Below are 21,336 nucleotides of genomic sequence, written 5' to 3'. Positions count from 1 at the left end.
TAAAGCTATATCAATATTAGTATTTTTAAATGATCTAGTGGTCAATTAAACAATTTTGGGGAGTTAAACAATGGTTGCCTAAAACTACATTATAGCCTATCAAAAACGTAAATATTTATTCTATTCAGACCAACCTTTGATTGAGTGACTATATACCATGTTGTCCCTGGGCAAGACCTCAGACACAGGTCTGTTGGGCTTCTAAGCCTTTACTATTCTTCCTAGGCCCCAACAGACTGGTTGTTCATGAGCCATAAGAACAAAAATCTAAATAAGACAATTGTCATTATTTTGGATTAGTGAAATATCATGTTGCTTTTTCTCATAGACATCATGCCTAGAAAAGCACTATTATGTACTTTTCCTTGTAATACTGTTTACATTTTCCAATATGCTTGTTAAATGTGCTGGAGAAACTCAGGTTGCCATGGACTAGTATTAATTGTATTGGATGAAGGCTTTGAATATGAACACTTTACCTGTGTTTGGTTTCTAGAGTCCTTATTTAGCCAGCTAAAAATTAGGTAATGCAAAAAATTTTACCTAAGGAAATTACATGTTCCTGTTCTCTAGATGGTAGCCTGTGTGGACATGCTTTAAGTAATTAAAATCAAGTTAGAGAATGTTATATAGGACAGAGTGCTGTGTTTGTAGTCCAGACTGGGCATCTAATAAGTTGTGTGATTTAGGGCAAATTGGATCTCTTTATTGGGTCTAGTTATTCTTTGAATAAATGGGTGAGACTAAATTAGAGTGTTCAAACTGTATCTTCCTAGTCACACAGTCCTGCATTTATTTTTTTTCATCCAAATACTATCAGTCACTAGAAAAGAAAATAAAGACAATCCCTGAATTAGAAGAGCTGTTCAGGTCCCCCTGTCTTTAAATTCTAAGTGCTCTAAATAAATTATTTAATTCCTTAGCAATTTCTTCAGTATCTTATCTAAAAAGGGAGGAAACATAAATTTCTACCGTGAACATGGTTTTCTCCAAAAATATCTTCTGATTATTTTCCTTATTAGCTTTTGCTGTTAGTCCTGTCTTTCGTGAAGCTGGATATCCAGTGGGAGTTTCACACCTTACATTACAAGGTATATCTTTTTCTGTTCTTTTATATTAAATTCTTTGTGTTTTTTTGTATAAATGTGTTTCTTTAATGTGTTTCTCATTACGTAACACGTGTGTGACAATATGTAGTTTAGTCATACATTTCATCCAACTTGTCAATCTCTGCCTGTTTAATTGGCATATTGAGTTCATTTACATTTAATATAGTTATTGATCTATTTTGGTTTAAGATTATGTTAGTGATTCATTTCTGTCTGCCGTGTCTGCTTTTGTTCTGTCCATGTCTTTTAAATGCAGTTGTTTATTATAGAAATCTACGTTTAATAAAGTGATGTGATGAAAAATAAAGATAAAAAGTTTTCCTATATATAGCTTTCTTATGTATAGGCAAAAAAAATTTGAAATTTTGCTGTATAAATTTCCATACACTATAGCCTTAAACATTTTAGACGTCTATGAAGAATGCTAACAATAAGTATTTGAGAACCACATGGATAACACTATAAAAATATGACTAGATACCTAACACAAGACTTTACCAAATGAAGAGACATACCCTGTTCCCAGAATGGAAAAGTAAAGATGAAGAAAAGATGTTGATTATCAACTTAACATATACATACAGGGTCGCACAATTATAATAGAGTTAAAGTCTGACAAGATTATTTTAAATTTAATCTGAAAGTGGAAATAGATGAAAAGAAGGTTAGTGAGCACTCATTGTTTGCTGACTATTGCATTCATTATCTAATTTAATAGTTTAAATATATTTTTTTTTTTTAAAGATTTTATTTTTTCCTTTTCCTCCCCAAAGCCCCCCCCGGTACATAGTTGTATGTTCTTCGTTATGGGTCCTTCTAGTTGTGGTATGTGGGATGCCGCCTCAGCGTGGTTTGATGAGCAGTGTCATGTCCGCGCCCAGGATTTGAACCAACGAAACACTGGGCCGCCTGCAGTGGAGCGCGCGAACTTAACCACTTGGCCACGGGGCCAGCCCCAATAGTTTAAATATTTTTAAAGAAGTAATTTTGGTACAAGAATAGTCAGACAAATCATTAGAATAGATAACCCAGAAACAGACCCTAGTATGTGTGTGTGTATATATATATATTTTATTATATAACCTAATTATATAATAAAATAGATGACTCAAATATAGAGATTGATGTATTTAAAAATTTTTCCTCTAGGGGCTGGCCTGGTAGTGTAGTGGTTAAGTTTGCGCGCTCCACTTCAGTGGCCTGGGATTTGCTGGTTTGGATCCTGGGTGCAGAACTACACACCGCTCATCAGGCCATGCTCTGGTGTCATCCCACCTACAAAAAAGAGGAAGATTGGCACAGATGTTAGCTTAGCAACAATCCTCCTCAAGCAAAAAGAGGAAGATTGGCAACAGATGTTAGCTCAGGGCCAATCTTCCTCACCAAAAAAAAATTAAAAAAAATAAACCCCAAACACCCAGGTATTCCTCTGATTGTTTGTTAGACATTTCTATAAAAATCCATTGACCCTCTTTTATACCATATAACTAATAAAATATAGATGGTTTAAAGATGTAAGTGTAAAAGATATAACATTTTAATGAGAGGAAAAGGTCAAAATACTACTCATCTCTGAATGGTGAAGGATTTTATAAACTTACATGTAATGATAAATATCACCAAGGCTGTACAATCACTGTGTTGAATGTCAATAGATTCAACAATTTCCAGATTGATGGATAGACCAGCTCTATTTTTTATTTACCTTAATGGTATATAAAGTAAGGTAAATAAAAGAGTTTATTTACCTAATATATTAAAGAAAAAGTCTCAGAGCAGTCTGGATACCTGGTAGACAGGGGCAATATTTTCTAGTATAAGTGGACATTCAAACTTTGAATTGAGCTTCCTTACCAAAGGATTCAGAGGTGCAAAAAATAATATGTGATTGAGTGAGAATTATGTATGCCTTCTGAAAGCTCAACTGTAATCTTCAGACTCTCTTTCTATATGTATATGTAAGTTTATATATTTGGAGTAGACCAACACGTAGCCTAATCTGGACATATTCTGCAAACCACTTCAACTGGCCACCAGTCCCCTTTAATCATTTGTGATCTTAGTGGAACAAGAACAGAGGTTGGTTTTCCAAAAGTCACAGGAAGTAATAGTAAGAAGCAGACCAGCTAAAGGATTTTACTACAGTAGACTAAGGTTAATATATACTGACTTCTGATTTTGCATTACTTTATTTGAAAAGCCCTTGACTTCTCCCTACACAAAAGAAATCACTTGTTGTGATGATGTTGTATACATTGTCCTGATTCCTCCTCTTCAGCAGTGCTTCCCGCAGTTGCCTGGAGTGTGGCTGCTTTGGGCCGACAGCTGAATCTCTCTGCTCAGAGTTAGGTCTCTGTCCTAGGGAAGTCTTCCTGGAGTGAGTGGTCAATACTAGGGTACCCAGACCCTCTCCATTGCCTCATTGCACAGACTACACTCAATGGCCATCTTGCCTTTCAGTCTTCCTGAGAATAGGCTGAGCCTCCGTTTTTACCCTTACCACAGTTTAACCTTGCCCTCTGCTCAGCTCTGCTTCCCTCACTCCCTCTTGAGTGTTGTTCCCAAGTAGTCCTGCAAAAATGTCTTGGACCAAGTGTCTGCTTCCAAGAGAATCTGACCTAGAACACTAGTCACATTTATGACAATGTTCCAAATCTTGTGGATATTGTCTCAGTTTTTGTTCATTCCTGGAACAGGAAGACAAACTATTGTTCTTTGTTGAACTCGTGGTGGTAATGTTTGAGAATCTTTGAAATGTACCTTGCTTGGTGTTTCAAATCATCCTTAGCTTCTTGTAAACCATTAACAGTGTTTTAAGGCATAAAACATGTAAGTCTAATCCTATATTTTCATCCTTCTCACTAAAATTGTCGGTATAACTATAATGAATATGATATGTCTACAATCCATTTTGAGATTTGGAGCATTTGTGTCGTGAAATCTCATGATGTACCTTCTTTAGTTAATGGAATAGGCAAGCGAGACAGCACTTATTTCACAAATGCCTGGAACAAAAATGCCAGTGTATAAAATAGCTTGGCAATTTATGGAAGATTTATTATTATTATTTTCCTGAGTTTTTAAATTTTATTGTGTAGACTGCTTAGGAAATATTCACCATAAGTTTCATATTAATTTTCCAGGAACTCAAACAGAGAGACACGCATAGATTACCTTATTAGAAGTTATATACTAAATTATAAATAAATGATAAAGACCATAAGTGCTCTTGCAGTTCGGAAGTATCATAGAGTGATTGGGAAGAGAGGAGACTAGGTCAGCAGTGAAAGATGTGGAAACAGCAAAGTAACAACATTCTGAGTAAGTTCAGTTAAGATGTGGGTAGGTTGTGAAGTGTTTCTAATATTAGTCTAAAGATATTGAACTTTATTTTTTAGGCAGTATGAAGTTTTAAAGGATTTAAGGGGTTGGTAGCATGTCAGGAATATATTATAGATAGAAAAGTGATATGGAAGATGGATTGGTAGAGGATGAGACTGGTGGAAGGACCCCTATTTAGGAAGCAATCTCAATAATGTAGGACAGAGGTCTACTTGATTATCATATTCTCAAATTAATTATTCATAAAGTTTACAAATATGTTTATTTTTTGCATCCTTTGGATTGATTCCTGGCGGTAACTATTGACATGGACTATCTCAAATTGTTGTGTAACTGACAAACCCCTTTTAGATAGCTAGATATTGGCCTATTTAGTCACAAAATTATCATTTTGGTTTGTAATGAATAGTGTTATCGATTAAAATCAAAACAATCGCTGAGGTCCACAGATTAAATATATTGCTTTCTCCTTATCTACATTGCCTCTAAGTTTGTCACAGGAAAAAAAATAAATTGTTTTGAAAGTATTTGTACTTTACAAAGCCATGTTGGTTCTACCTAGTACCTCATGCTTGTGCAGATAATTGAAAATTGAGTTGAACTCACAGGTGTACATCAATTTATAATTTATAATTATTGTCTATTTCTTATACAAAGACATAATTTTACTTCTACCATATTGAGGAACTTCTGTTAGCCTCCCTAACTTCCTTAATTCATTTAAAAAACATTATAATAGGTAGTAGCACTAGGAATAATATTATCTAAAAGTTGCACAAGTATCTGCACACACATATTGTGTGTGTAAAGAAATATATGTAGTATATACATAATAAAGATATTTTTATATATACATATATATATATTTTCTTGAATTGCTTACAAATTGCTATTGTTGTTCAGTTGTTCATTTTAATTGAATTAGTATGGGTGATCCAGGTAGCTTGTGTTTAGAAATTGAGTGAATTGTTTGGTATCTCCATTTATATTTCACTTGTTTTAGATTCCATGAACTTCACATTTGCTAAGAATGTTCCCTGTTTTCCATGTGGTTGATGGAAATATATGATATCACCTTTGAAACTACCATGCCTATGATTCCAAAACAAGCTTGTATCTTCCTGATTCCTAGCTGTTTCACTTAATTGTAAATAAGAGATTATTGAAAGCTATTTGACTTATGTAAGCAAAGATCTATTTTATGTTAACAGAGTTTGATTAAGAGGTAGCTAAAAAGCAAAAATTTGAAATGTAAAGTTGGCAGAACTAAAAATACAGATAAATCAAGTTGATAATGTGATATAATTTTTGGATTTATCATTGAGAAATAATTCCTGTCATACTGAATTTGTTGTTAGTGCTGTGGGCTTGATTCCAACCCCTAGTGACCTTGTGTACAGCAGAGCAGAACCCTGCCCAGTCTCTTTGCCCCATCCTCTCACCTTCCGGTGCTGTAGCAGACAATGCTCCACTGCTATTCATATAGTTTTTATGGCCAGTTTTTTCCAAAGCGAGTGGTCAGTTCCTTCTTCCCAGTCTGTCTTAGTCTGGAGGCTCTGCTGAAACCTGTCCACCAAAGGTGACTCTGCTGGTATCTGAAATACTGGTGGCATAGCTTTCAGCATCACAGCAACCTGCAGCTGCTACACAATGACAACCGACAGACGGATGGTATGGTTCTCTTGAATGGGGGACAACCCAGGCTGTGGTAGTGAGAACCCCAAATCTTAACAACTAGACCACCAGGGCTGACCATTATATTGAATACTGGTCAGGATTTTTATAAAGAGGTAGCAAACAATGAAGAGAGATATATATATATATATATATATATTTTTTTTTTAAAGAAAACTTTTCCATTCCATCTTTTAATACCAATGACTTTTCTTGGTTCTATTCATATGGTGAACGATATTACCCATTAATACTATTATTGTTTTTTTAATTATTTTCTTGCCTCAGCTTTCTTGTCTTTTTTCATATTCTTATTCTTTCCTCTAGTAATATTCTTTAGGGCCATTGCTGTATTTTTAGTGGTAGATAAGAAAAAATTGCATAGATGACCTTGGTAGAAATTACTATAAAATTAGTTATTGGTGAGAAATAAGAATCTTATGCAGAACTCATGAAGGAAAGATTAAAACAAAATGTAAGGTTTATTTCTGCAAATACATAAGTAGTGACTGTTGTACATGAAAACTTCTGGTTTCATATAACATGTATTTTTATTTTCATATTTATCGTAATTTTTCTCACCTTTAAAAGTTATACCAAATCAGTTTCTGCAATTTGAATATTATTTTCCCTATACTGAGCATGTTGTAGGCTCTCACTCCGTTAGGTTAATAGATTTTTTAAAATGAACAATGATAATTTTCATTATTTTGATTAATTTTAAGCTTAATGAGTGTGTGATTTAGTAATAGTATAAGGTTAACCTTTATCACACACACGACTATGGTAATATCTATATACACAACTCGTTGCTCCTACATTGATTACCAACATGATAATCTATATTTTTTTAGATGTGAATTTGTTATGCAAGCCAAATATTTAAATGATAAATTTAAAGATTTAAATTAAGTGATAAGAACTTATAAACAAAAAGCACATGCTTCCTAAACCTTCAAGACCAGCTGAAATTCAATCATTTCACTCTTTAATCTGTAAATTAGATTTGTATTTGTTTATTAATTTATTAATGTGGCTTTTTGAAATAAACTTTCCTTGAAATTCTTTGAGATTTAGGAGCTAATATTTATTTATACACATCATTTATATTATAAAATCTTGATAAATGATTTTGAGTCTCCTATTGGCCAAATATGTACCACATATATTTTACTTTAAATCCTTATAAATGATGTTTATTTGTAAATTTTTATCTTTAATTCTTTATTCCTCTGTTCCCCACTTGCAAGGCAGAAATGTTGCTAGACATAAAGCAAATATTCATGATTACAGTATTATTATCATTTTGGATATTTTTTTCTTCTCTTAGTGAGGTTAGGAGTTTAAGGCTAGGTAAAGACATAGGCTCCTTTCTCTCTTTGAATGATCATTTCTAATAAAATAGCAAAATAGAAAATGTAGATAACGTTAATGTATTTTAAAATTGATAACCTAAAACATAAATAAACGGACTTGTGTTGAGGATCATATATAAGTGATTTCTTTCCACACAGACTCTCTATGCACACCCAGTGCCAGCTGTGAATGCAGCCCGTAGGCAGTGCTGTGGGCAGGGGGGCAACTGTCAAGTTTGCTGTGACTTTCTAATGGCCTGCTATTTTCCATAGCTTCACCTAAAAACAAAGCAACACATTTTATACTATGTTTTTTCTGAGCTGTCACTTACCCTTAATTTTATATACACAACATCACACTAGCTAATATTTTCATTAGGAATACAAAGTTATTAATGCTCACAATTTTTAATAGACTATTTTAATCAACAGTTTTATGATTTGACATTAATAAAGAGTGCTTGGGAAAGTTACTTCCAGGATTTGAAATTGCTCCTCAAGATAGCAATAGCTTTCTCCTTTGCAATTTATAGATCTTCTTTTTTTGCAGGGGAAGTTCAACCTAAACTAACATCTGTTGGTAATCTTCCTCTTTTTTCCTCCCCAAAGCCCCAGTGCATGGTTGTATATCCTAGATGTAAGTCCTTGTAGTTCTTCTATGTGAACTGCCACCACAGCATGGCAACTGACAGATGGGTGGCTTGGTTCCACCACCTAGAAGCAAACCCAGGCTGCTGAAGTGGTGAGCACTGAACTTTAACCACCAGGTCATCAGGGCTGGCTCTAGATCAGCTTGGAAAAGCAGCTGACATGTAGACCTTAAACTGTTTTAAAGCTTATGGTGGTGTAAAACCCATTATTGCTAAATTTTTCTGGGGAAAAAAGTACTTGGACATGAAAAGACCTAAAACCATGCCTAGACATATTAATTTCAAGTATCGATTTACTGTGAAGAACAATGAAAATAAGATATTCTTGAAAAGGAGCTGAATATGCATGACAACACAAAGTTTGAACTAATATAATTTGTAAGAAACGTGTATAATGGAGAAGTAAAGTGTAGTGGTGAAGAGAGTGGATGTGGACCAGTCAGGTTTCAAATCCTGGCTCTGCCAGCTACTTGTTGAGTGACCTTGCGCAGGTCACTTATATTCTCTGTTCCTCAGTCTGTTTACATACAGATGAGGGATACTAAGAGTCTTTACTTTGTAAGGTTGTTGTGAATGTTAAATGAGTTGCCATATGGAAAGTGCTCAGCAGAGTGCTTGGCAGAAAGGAAAGCTTCTGCTAGCCTGGTTGCCTATCCTTGAATTACAGTTCTTCCTGCGGCTCTGAATAGCATGAGGTTTTAATTAAACAAGTCCTGTGACTAAGGTTCACCTTAACTTGGTGGTCTTGGAAAAGAAGTTAAGAAAATCTGTACATCTTTCAGAATACTGGTTTCATTGAAAGAAAAAAATATATCTTGAGGAAAAGTACGTGCTTTTGGTCACTGATTTTTTTCTTTTTTCTTTTTTTTGCTTGAGTTGTTTTTCATTCCTACCTTTGTTCTTTTAGTTTATTTAGATAACTTTTAACATGAGACAGTTATTTTGATGTTTAAATTTACTTCAAAATACAGATTTATTTTTAAAACAATGAGAATGTATGAAATAGGATGGGTTTTTTGGGTGAAAGGAAGGATGTGTTATTATGGTGTGCTGGAGTGTGAAGAGCTTGATTTATAACCCTGGATAGTTAATATGAATAAATCATACGTTACAACAATGAGCTTTTCTGAGATTTAGAATATTTTACTTTGCATATAGTCAGAATGAATTTGGCTGAACAAGTGGTAGCTTTTTGTTTGCATACACATGTGCGTGTGTATATATATATATATATATATATATATTTATTTATTTATACGCATACATATAGTCTCTAGTCTTTTGTCTATGTAGACTGATAGCCAAATACAAATACATTTTTTAATCACAGACTAGACAATTATACACATATATGATTGGATAGAATGTAAGATTTTTTTTCCTTCATCTACATGGGAGAGAAGCATCTGTCTTTGGAATTTCTCTTGTCGAGAGCTCACTCTACCAGGAAGGCGTGAATGCCTTTCACGTTGGAAATCCTTCCTCAGTAACAATGATATTACAGATTAAAGATGGGAAATTTCATTATGTGGCTGGTAATATATTTACCTGTTTGTTAAAGCAAAACCAAAACCAAAATAAAAACAAAAACTCTTAAGAAAACCACTTTATAATCTTGAACTAAGTTTTTAGTTTAAGGGGGAGGGAAGCAACTGTTTAGATTTGAAACACTTCAAAAAGGTTATTTCCTAGGTAATGATGATTCTTGAAGCAGAAAGAAGATCACGTGAAGGCTGGAGGAGTGGACAAAGCAGTGGGAAAGACATCAAAGCAGTATTATTAAAAGTGCAAAGCAAAATTAATCATAACTTGGGAATATTTTCAAAGTTGAAATGTTTTCCTGTGACATGGGTTATAGATGAGGACACTTATCACTAGAAAAAAATAAACTATGGTGAGAATACAGCTGTATCTTGAAGCTGGATGCTGAAGCTACAATATTCTAAATAATTTATTCAACAAATATACTGAGCATCAACCATGTGTCAGGCCCTGAGATTGTAGGTGTGAACAAAACAGACAGAAAACATTGTTCTCTTGGAATTTACATTTGAATGGAAGTAAGCAATTAAACAAATATTTATAAGGATAATAAATAGCATTCTTATTAATAATCCAGAACTATTCAACTTTGCTATTCTAGTCTACTGTATTTCTTCTCTTCTACTGTACTCTATGCTATTCTGTATTCTATTCCATTCCACTCCATTCTATTCTTTACTTGATTCTAAATTAAGAAATATTTCTGGATAATAGTTCTACTTTACTTAACAAAGCATATTCTTTTGTATCATTGAGATATTTGAAATTGAATAAACCTATTACTTGAGAAGTAGACGTAAAGCACCTTTGATCAATAACAATGTAGAGATACAAGTTTAGTTATTCAACAAAAAAACAATTTCACATAGGTACTAAGAGTTATATCTGTTTCATTCACTTGATCTTTACTAAATTGTCTGTTGGGAATATATATTTACTAATAAAACAAACCAGATATTTGAACAAAGTATTATGAAACAAACCCTAAAGGTGCTCATGGACTTAGCTATTTAACGAGCCTTCATCCTATACCTGCTGCCTGCCCTTGCTGTGTAACTCAGGCAGAGCAAGCATAAAAGTAAAACACAGCTCCTGGGCTTTTGGCAACAAGTTACAAACAAACAAAATGGTATGTGGCTCAGATAAAACTATTTCAGGATACTTTTGAGTCTAGAAGAGGTAAATAAGAGTTTTGAAATGAGATGTATTGAGGTGGGTCTCGAAATATGCCTAAGAAGTTATCAGAAGGAGAAGGTGAGAAATGACTTTCCGTTTATTGTTTAAAATTTAGTCATGCAAATTTTATTATTATATGGTAAAATTCAGGGAGTTATAAAACTTGATTTCTAATTTTTTTCATCTTTTTCTACCAATGATTATCATTTATTCATATTTTGATTTACTTCTTTGTGGTCCTGAAAAAATATGAACTTATTTTTTTTTATGATACATAGTTTTTATGGACCAGAATACAGGTACGGTTTGTGTCATTTACTTAAATTAATATATCATGAGGTACTCTCCTTGCCCTTAATTATTTTTCAGAGTGTGATTTGGTGGCTGTTCCCATTGTTTTTAAAAAGCCAATCTTTCTTTATTAAAACACAGTGTGAAAATATATAATTGCCCAACTTAATAATAATTTTTTCCAGATGTAAAGTAGACTTATTTAGTACTTAAAAAAGTTATTTCACCAAGTTTTATTTAGTCACTCTCAAATATTTATGGGTTAGCACCTAGTAGTCATAGCGCTTACTTTAGAAAAGTATGGGAAGTTGATTATTAAACATCAAGTAATTAAAAGCATAATTTTCATTAACTCACCATCTCATACATTAAGAAAAAATTAAAGAGAAATTTAAAATTCAGAAAATTCTATCCATTAGCTTATTCTTTTCTCTGAATACAGTTTTGATAGCAGAACACTCAGCTGAAATCATGTAACAGTCATGTTCTGCAGTAGCTTGGTTTGAAAACCTCTGTTAAAATGCAAATTACATACTGTTGAATAATGGGAATTTAATCAAATTAATAGGGCTTTAATTTACATTTTTAATCCCTTCTGACTTGTTTCTCGTTCTTTGTGACTGATCAGATTCAGTATGTTATTTGAGAATGAGACCTGAATTGGCAATTAAGATTCATGTGTTCGCTTTTAAGTTCTGCTACTATATGCATGAATTTTAGGAATGTCATTTAACATCTCTTATTTTACTGACTTACAAAATAATTGGATTGCACAAGGCTGAAATTTCTTAGCTATTTTTGAAGACTTGAGTTTCTTTATAAAATTTTGTGTGTATATACGCGCACACACACACACACACACAGATTTTTGGCCCGGAGTTCTAATCTCCAAAAGTAAATAAAAAGCCATTGATTTTTTAATACCTCTTGCAAATGTAGAAGTCAGTCTTTTCGGAGGTCTTCAGGCATCCTGAAATGCCTTTTTGCCACAAGTTTGTCAGGATGCTTTGTCAATGAGTTAATATGTTTGTGCATAGTAACTATCTAAAAATAGATTGCATATGATAATATTCTTCTTTTTGTCATAATAGATAGTGTACTTTGCACTACGATTTGGACTACTGCTATTTGATTTGTATTTGTTTCTTGCGAAGTGAATATAAATAACTAGATATATCCAGAGATATAAATATTAGAGTATTAATTAATAAAATATATGATGAAACAATTGTTGAATATCTTTACTTCACCTATAATAATTCATTTTTTCCTAATTTTAAAAATCTGAGCTAAGTGAGTTACTTTGATGCTTGATTTTCAAGGAGGTTTCTAAATAAATGATAAATAAAATGTTAATAATTGGTCAGAAAAATTAATATAATTTTAGGACTAGAAATATTTCCTCCAGTGATGGTTGTTTATATATGAAATATGTACTAGATAGATGATTTATAAAACTATTTTAACATATGAACATGATCTAATAATTTTCTTGTCAACTTCCAAATAGTGATTTGTCTTAGGAGAAACAAATTTGGGAAAATAATAGGAATAGAAATAGGTAACTTCCTGAACTTTGATCTTGGATACTAATTTATTCCAACTTAAAATAAGAAAATAGGGGCTGGCTCCGTGGCCGAGTGGTTAAGTTCTCGAGCTCCACTGCGGCGGCCCAGGGTTCGGATCCTGGGCGTGGACATGGCACTGCTCACCAGGCCACGTTGAGGCAGCGTCCCACATCCCACAACTAGAAGGACCTGCAACTAAGATATACAGCTATGTACGGGGGGGTTTCAGGAGATAAAGCAGGAAAAAAAAAAAAAGATTGGCAACAGTTGTTAGCTCAGGTGCCAATCTAAAAAAAAATAAAATAAATAAAATAAAATAAGAAAATATAATGCTTTTTTGCCAGGGAACTGAATTTACTTCATGAAATTATCCAACCCAATTTTTTAGGTTACATATTTCTGACCAATATTAATTTTAAATTATATAGGAAATATATTTTAAACTATAAGGCATTTATTTATTTCCTTTTTGGAACCCTGTTATCCTAGATGTCCTCTAGATATTTTATTTTTTCAAATAGTGAAATTGCAATGTGGTTTGCATGAAACTAATATCTCAGAATTTCAATTCCCTTTATTTTTCTAGTTCCTATTTATCACATTTTCTTTTAAAGGATTTAATACAATTAATATATCACCAAATCATCAGTAAGGTACTTGTTCAAAGATGTGGATGTTTTATAATATAACTGATGGTAATATTTTTTTTAGGAGTTCTGTTGAATATTAAACACAACACCAAGATATAAAGAGTAGATTATTTTCTTTACATTCTATTAAATATTTAGAGGGGAAAAAATACGTATATTCGAATTTTCAAAATGTGTAGTCAAAGGAGAAATATTTTTATCCAGTGATTGCATTTTAAACTGTCTTTATATTTCCATTCATTTATTATTTGGTTAACAAATGTTTAATGATATCTGATTAAATACTTTTTTATGCCCTTGGTTTATATATGGCAGTAAAAAAAAAAATCTGTGCTCTCCTGGAATGTATATTTTAGCTAGAGGGACAGAAATAAACAATGCATTAGAAATAAAATAATATGTTGGGGCCGGCTTGGTGGCATAGTGGTTAAGTTCGTGTGCTCTGCTTTGGCGGCGCAGGGTTCACAGGTTTGGATCCCGGGCATGAACCTAGACACTCCTCATCAAGCCATGCTGTGGTGGCATTCCATATACAAAGTAGAGGAAGGTAGGCATGGATGTTGGCTCAGGGACCATCTTCCTCAAGCAAAAGGAGGAAGACTGGCAACAGATGTTAGCTTAGGGCCAATCAGTCTCACAAAATAAATAAATAAATAAATAATATGTCATTTATTGAAAAATGCTGCAGAGTGAGATAAGATAGAGAACCTTATATGTAGGCTATTAATAAATATGCATTTACTAAACTGAATAGTTGAATTTTATATCACCATTAAAAATGAATTTTAGTTTATCTTATTCAGCTCACATACTGCTATATATGAATTATCTTTATAAATTTGTCACATTAAATATTAAGGACACAAATTTAATCTTAAATTTTAAATCCATTCTCATTCATCAGCACTAAATTTTTAGGCACTTAAGAACCTGTAATGTTTAAAAAAATCGTTAAGAACTAAATCATTTCTTCTTTCTAATTCACCAGCACAGATCTTAGTAGTCACCATATTGAATAGATATACATAAACTCCGTAATGTAACAAATAAGACCCAAGCTGGATCAGTGATTTACCTCAAGAGTTCAACCAGTGCCAGCTCCATGTCTCTTAGTTGGTGTGAGTCAGCTCACAAGTGCATCCTTTATTTTCTGTTATTCATCTGCTCGGAGAGGCTGCCTTTATCTAATTAAAAAAAAATAGTAATTAAAAAATCAAACAGAAACATCATAAATGCATAAGCATGTATTATTAACTGTGCAAATATACTAAAAATATAATATTTATACATGTAATTAAAGAACTTTTTGTTATAAAATTTATACTCGACCTTTCATTTTAATAACCCTTTTAGGAACCTGTCTGTCTCTATTGAATGCATAAATGGAGACAGGAAGAACTATGATATCATTGTGTGTTTCCAATTTGGGCTGAACTTAAAAATACGTATAGTAAATTGTTTTCTACACATTGTCTACATATTGTGATTTCAAGGGTGCCAGAATGCCCCAGCATCCACTAACTGCTTACTTTGCTGATGAGTGAAATCTCCAATAAGATCAATTCTTGCCTTTTGTTAAAATGCAGATGTTGCTGGGAAGAATAATGACTTGAGCCCTAGCAGAGCTTTAGGTAAAGACGTTTATCACATTATTTCTTAAGTAAGGTGGATAACAAGAAGTGAGAGTTTGAGAAGAGGGGGCCTCTGAAGGGAAAAGGAAGTATTAGTGTGGAGGCAGTAGCTCCAAAATAGAGGAGTCTGGGCAGTAGTCTTCTGGATGCTTCGGGCTTGGTTTGGTCTCTTTCACTGAATCAGTAGAAAAACATGTTATGTACTAAAGCATAATTAGCAAAGGATATGATGACTTGTTAGTGTTATTGTCCTTTGGTAAGCAATTCCTTAAATGTCACTTAACAGGGGAAGTAATAGAGTTGAATATTTTAGAAAAATAAAAAACGAGAAAGAGAAGATATAAAGTTATGTAGAGAGTGTTGTTTTAGACTTGGCCGAGTATAATGGGCCAATCAGCCTAGCCAGGTGTCACGGTGTTAGCCAGGATAAAAAGCCATTGTTCAGCAAGTATAATGGTTGTACAGTACCTGCCTCTTGGCATAAGATAGAGCCAAAGCTAAAACAGCCCAATTCGTACACCAAAGAGAGTAAAGATTAATCACATTTGGGCCTAATCAGAGCTGTTTCACTGGCCCACTGCTCAGATGTTTGCTTTTTCCTACCTCCTGGGTGTTTGATACAAAAATGTAAGCCTCAGTTATGGAGCTAATATTCTTCCAAAGGTAAAATAATTTTAAAGTAAAGTGAACGTAGAAAGGAAATGACAAAAGGAGCAGACATAGCCCCTCTTAATTTTCCATGTTCCTCGGTATAGTTCAAGGGGAGAGGGAAAGTTTGTAAATAATGATCTGTCATACTCAGGACATACTTATACTAAAAAAGTATATGATGTTCATCTGAAATTAAAATTTCACTTAGCATCCTGCATTTTTTTGAGGAAGATTAGCCCTGAGCTAACATCTGTTGCCAATCCTTCTCTTTTGGCTGAAGAAAATTGTCCCTGAGCTAACAGCTGTGCCCATCTTCTTCTATTTTATATGTGGGATGCCTGCCACACTGTGACTCGATAAGTGGTGCATAGGTCCTTGCCCAGGGTCCAAACTGGTGAATCCTGGGCTGCCAGAGCAGAGTGTGTGAACTTAACCATTACGCCACCAGGCTGTCCTCCTGCATCCTGCACTTTTAACTTTAATATGGCCATCCTAATTTAGGGGCAGAACACTCAAGAACTTCATCAGTGGCACTTTAAAAAGAAAAATGATAGGAACATAATAAATGCAATAAATATGGTGCTTTACCTTGAAAAAGACTTCAGCTTTGTTGTGGAAGTGGGTGTCAGCTTGTGAGTTATTATAAGGAAGGAGTGGGTATGAGGGTTATCTGAAATCGGATGGCAAGTTCCAACACAGATGTGGATGGGCATGACTCATAACATACACAGTAAACTGAAGTCACTAGTAGACATTTGAAAGTATGTTTGTGCACGTTGGATATTCCTCTGTAGCTTAGTTCAGCTGAGTGCAGCCATTTTCTTAAAGGGCCAGAGATGGTCTGTTCCCATGACTCAGCTCCACCTTTGAAGCATGAAAGCAATCATAGACAATACATAGAAGAATGGGCATGGCTGTCTTCCAGTAAAGCTTTATTTACAAAAACAGACCATCTGCCGGCTTTGCATACATTTGCAGACCCATGACTTAGTGTTTCTTGACTACAAAATCTCACATAAGCAAATGCAAAAGTTGCATTTTGCTTAGTTTCCCAAACACATCAATTGCATTGGAACAAAGTTGTGTTTTCAAAACAAGTCTTATAATTTATTCTTAAATTTAGCATGTTACGATAAGGAGTGCATGGACAAATAGCAAGAGGTTGAAACTTAAATAAGGAGTCATTAATGCCTGTCCTGGGAAAATAAATATGCAAAGTTGTTAGTTGGGACATGCTAAATCAGGTTTACTCTCTCTGCCAAGATGTTTTTATATTTTCGTTTCTTAAATTTAATTTTTTACATTTAACCTTTTGTTTGCACTGTTTATATTTTAGAACATCCATTTACTCTAGAAATCTCTCTAGTGCTTTTTGCATTTAGTTTAGACTTTTGGAAAACATTTTAACTAAAATTCTAAAATCAGAGCATTTAAAATATATTTCTATTACTTTAAAATAACATTAATACTGAAATTATTCAAGTCTATATTATATAATACATATTTTAATATTAGGACCAGGAATATGCATTGCATGTAACTGATATGGAAGGTATTCTTCTTTCTTGAGTACTTGATTTAAAGTTGCTTTTTTAGATAGAGCATTTATTAATTATATGTTTCCTAGAAAATTTATCACGGTTGAAGCATATAAATATGTTCTGTACTTTCTACCTTCTCTAATGCAGGCAATCAGTTTATATTTATGGTATACATAATTGGTGAATGCTTCAGGCAGTACAATAGGCATATTAGTCTACAGAGCAATACAACTATTCCTCTGACATCCATATCTTCTGAAGCTCAAGCTGAACCATAAGGCTTTGGGGTATCCTTCAGAAATGTCCTTTATAAATTGTTGTGGTCAACTGATCCTCAACAGTGGGATCCTGATGTCAGTGTATGCTTTGGAAAAATACATTTAAATAAATTTTAAATTATTATTATTATTTTAGAAGCCTCAAGTAGATAATAAAAAAGCTTAGTTAATGCTACATTTTAAAGTATTTTGTATATCAATAAAGTATCTGCAAATATATTTACTTTATTAACATATACATATGCAAATTAAAAAATACAGGAATTTGCCAAGACTTCAAATATATTTCATGTAATGTTAAATATTTTTCCAATTATAAGTTAATATAGCATTCCAGAGGAAGATGGGAAAGATTTTATGAAATAATTTTGAGAAGTTTTGAAATAATCTAAATACAACCTATAAATAGCCACATTTTTGTCATAAACAGATTTCTCAGCTCTAGCACAACACATAGAATTATGTTTAAATATAATTGAAATATAATTGGAGGGACATTTGGTTTTCAATTACATAAATAATCTAGATGAATTTATATTGTACTTTATTGAAAGAAAAATATTAAACTTTTTACCTATATTTCTTGTAATTTTAAAATTAATGTTCAGAAACATCCAATAATTACTTGAATATTATTTCTAACTTCCAAATGATTTTGCCAAAATTTGTTTTTTCTACTGGTAAGTTTGTCCAACATGCTTGTGGAAAATAAAACTGTACTTTGTTTTGGATTCTTAGGCTGCCTCTTGAATGGTAAAATAATATACATAAATTTTATATGGGATACATATTTTTGTTATATCATCACAAGACAATAAAAATAAACCAACTTATTTTTAATGTGAAACTTGAAAAGATTTTAATGTTGAAAATAACATTTAAAATAATTTCCACTAACTGATCACTTTCAATTTTATTTCTAGATTATCTCATCCATTAACTAGTGTCAGCAAACAAAGCCTTGAGAAGTTTCTCACCTCTAAAATGACTGTAAAATGTATTTCAACTTGCCATATTATTTTCTTATTTGAAAGGTAGTTTTAAAAAAGCCCTAAACATTTTGTGTCATTAGTATTTGACATGGGTGTCAGGAATAAAATGTCCACTAGATAATTCCATTGTAGAAATTATAGTTGGTCTTGTTGGTGGAACAGGGAGCATAAATCAGATTATGCATGAGTGTGTTTTACATGGCCTTATTTATGCCATTAAATTGCCAAGAGTGGACTCAGTACTATTTAGAGAATTAAATATCCTCAGGAGACTGTAAGTTTTGTAAGATCAGAGGCTTTGCCCACTTTGTTCCCTGCTGTGTCTCCAGACTTGGAATTTGGAATGCCTGGTAGAAAGTAGTCACTGAATAAGTATTTGTTGAATGAATGATGTCTTCCTGTGTTATTAAACCAATAAAAGTTTGACTAAACCAGTAATAATTTTGGAAAACTTATTATTTAAGAATTTAGGGGCTGGCCCTGTGGGCTAGTGGTTAAGTTTGTGCGCTCTGCTTTGGTGGCCCAGGGTTTTGCCAGTTCGGATCCTGGGTGCGGACATGGTACGGCTCATCAAGCTGTGCTGAGGTGATGTCCCACATGCCACAACTAGGAGGACCCACATCTAAAAATACACAACTGTGTGCTGGGGGACTTTGGGGATAAAAAGGAAAAAAATTAAAAAATCTTAAAAAAAAAATTTCAAAAATGAATTTAAAATCGAACAGATCCCAACTTGAATGTCAGCTTTGGTGATTTTAGATAAGCTCCTTGTCTCTTTTTGATTTTGAGTGGCCACATTAAAAAACGTAGATGACAATACCTAAATTATAAAACTGTTGTAAAGACTGAATGAAAAAAAATGTGTTTAAGGCACTTAGCACACTGCGCAAAAACTAGAAACCACACATTTTAAAAGTAAGATTTTTAAAACTATATGTATGAGTTGATTTATTCATCAACCTTGTGATAATTACCTGCTGTACCAATCTTTGGTTTAGGTCCTGGGCATGTAGAAATGAATAAGACACGGCCTGGAGGAATTCAAAGACAAGAGATAAGCACAAGGAACAGTTACATAAATAAATAATTGCAGTGCAGTTACACATTGCTTAATGACAGGAGTGCATTCTGAAAAATGCATTGTTAGGTGATTTCGTCCTCGTGCGAACGAACTTCTGTTTTTGTGTGGCCAAACACTTGTTTTCCAAGTGTTTGCTCCATTTCACCTACCTGTGAATTACCTCCCTTTCTTGTGAAGTTCTTGACTCTCCCCCAACATCTTCATTTGTCTTTAGTTGAGGACAATATTTAAGGTGAGGGCCGTTTTGTTGAGTTACTCCGTTTTCCGGGGTTTATCCCACGTATACATAATTTAAGTTTTGTTTGTTTTTTCTCCTGTTTATCTGTATCATGTCAATTTAATTCTTAGACCAGCTAAAAGAACCTAGAAGGGTAGGGGAAAATTTCTTCCTCCTTTATACTACTTACATAAACCTAGATGGTATAGTCTACGAGATGCCTAAAATATGTGGTACTAATCTTATGGGACCACCATTGTATATGTGCTCCAAAATGTCATTATGTGGCACATGATGGTACTAAATTTTTAATGCCCATAATAGAGCTATGCACATTAAAATGGTAATGGAGAAAAGCATTTTATCTTAGATATGTTTTGTTCCAATCTCTTTCACCTATCAGTGAAGCTTGATAACTGCCTGAAGCACTTGAGAATATTACTGTTACATTTGACTTCCATGCTCTATTCTTGAAATTATTTTTATGGTATTGTGGACCATACATTGAAAGAATTCTAGTGCTTAACATATGTTTAGCTGAAGAAATCCAGTGTCTGCTACTCTATAAATAGCTGTTGAATGAATGAACAAATGAATGAGAAGTTTGATTACATTTCAGGTATGGACACATAAATAAATGAATAAATAAATGAAATGAAGATTGATGTAGTTGAGGAATAACTTCTTTAAAAAATGTGGCAAAGAAAGGCACCTCATTTGAAATTGAAAAACTCTGGAGTAGAAGTGATTTGTAGTGTCGTTGTCACAGTTTGTGTGAATAGAGCTAAATCACCTCCTAATGATTTAACACTTCATTTTGCCATTTGTAGATCTTGCTTTCCTTCAACAACTTCCATTTTTTATTTAAAAAAATCTTTGATGATTAATTCTCATTTTCTCTCATGTATATTTTTGATTTTTGAAACAATGAAAATATTTATGAATCCATACATACATTCTCTTTTTTATTCGTGACTGTGGCTGCATGTCTGTCTGTTTTTCTCTGTCTTTTTAATCACTGAATTGATATCTATGCTAGGGAAAAATATTGTAATCATTGCATAAAATTGTGTTGTACTTACCTAATGTGTTTGTCACACCTTTGGCCTCTATCAAAGGGAGGAAAGAGTAGAACTTGGTTAAGGCAAATATGCCATGATATCTCAGCTAATAGATTGAAAGGAACATGGAGAAGAACACAGGTATCCAGAGAAAAGAATGTGTATTTCTCTGTGTGTGTTGGGGTGGGTGGATTGGAGAAAAGACAGGATGTTACCTTAGATGTGATTTACCAAGCGTTAGTCAGTAAATTAGTGTGAGGCAAATGCTCGAATTTGAAACTTTGGAATAATTTAGCTGGTCAAAATGCCTCTTTTATAAGAGGAAGCTAGAGCTTTGGAAACAAAAAACCTCTTATGGTGCTATCTAAAGCATGCACGATTGATGTCATTTTGTCCTCTAAACTCTAACAGTCAATAATCACTTACTTCAATATGCTTCCTAAATGTAATGTAAAAAGTAAAGAGAGGATCTGACTTCTTTGATAGAACAAACTGTGTGATTCTTGAAATAATCACGGTGAGGAGTA

At 33.3% G+C, this 21,336-nt stretch overlaps 1 protein-coding gene across 50 annotated transcripts in view; it reads left to right on the top strand.

Moving 5' to 3' along the window:
* ADGRL3 (adhesion G protein-coupled receptor L3) overlaps window positions 1-21,336 on the top strand; it is an 801,265-nt gene that overhangs the window by 230,726 nt on the left and 549,203 nt on the right. For 8 of the 50 annotated variants that reach the window (XM_070262448.1, XM_070262429.1, XM_070262409.1 and 5 more), the window contains exon 3: window positions 1,023-1,091. The exons of the other annotated variants lie outside the window; for them this stretch is intronic. The gene's annotated coding sequence lies outside the window, so the exon portion shown is untranslated. The remainder of the gene's footprint in view (window positions 1-1,022; window positions 1,092-21,336) is intronic. 50 annotated transcript variants of the gene reach the window in all.

Source organism: Equus caballus, chromosome 3, assembly GCF_041296265.1.
Source record: "Equus caballus isolate H_3958 breed thoroughbred chromosome 3, TB-T2T, whole genome shotgun sequence".
NCBI classification, from domain to species: Eukaryota; Metazoa; Chordata; class Mammalia; order Perissodactyla; family Equidae; genus Equus; species Equus caballus.
This window is presented reverse-complemented; position numbering and strand designations above follow the sequence as displayed.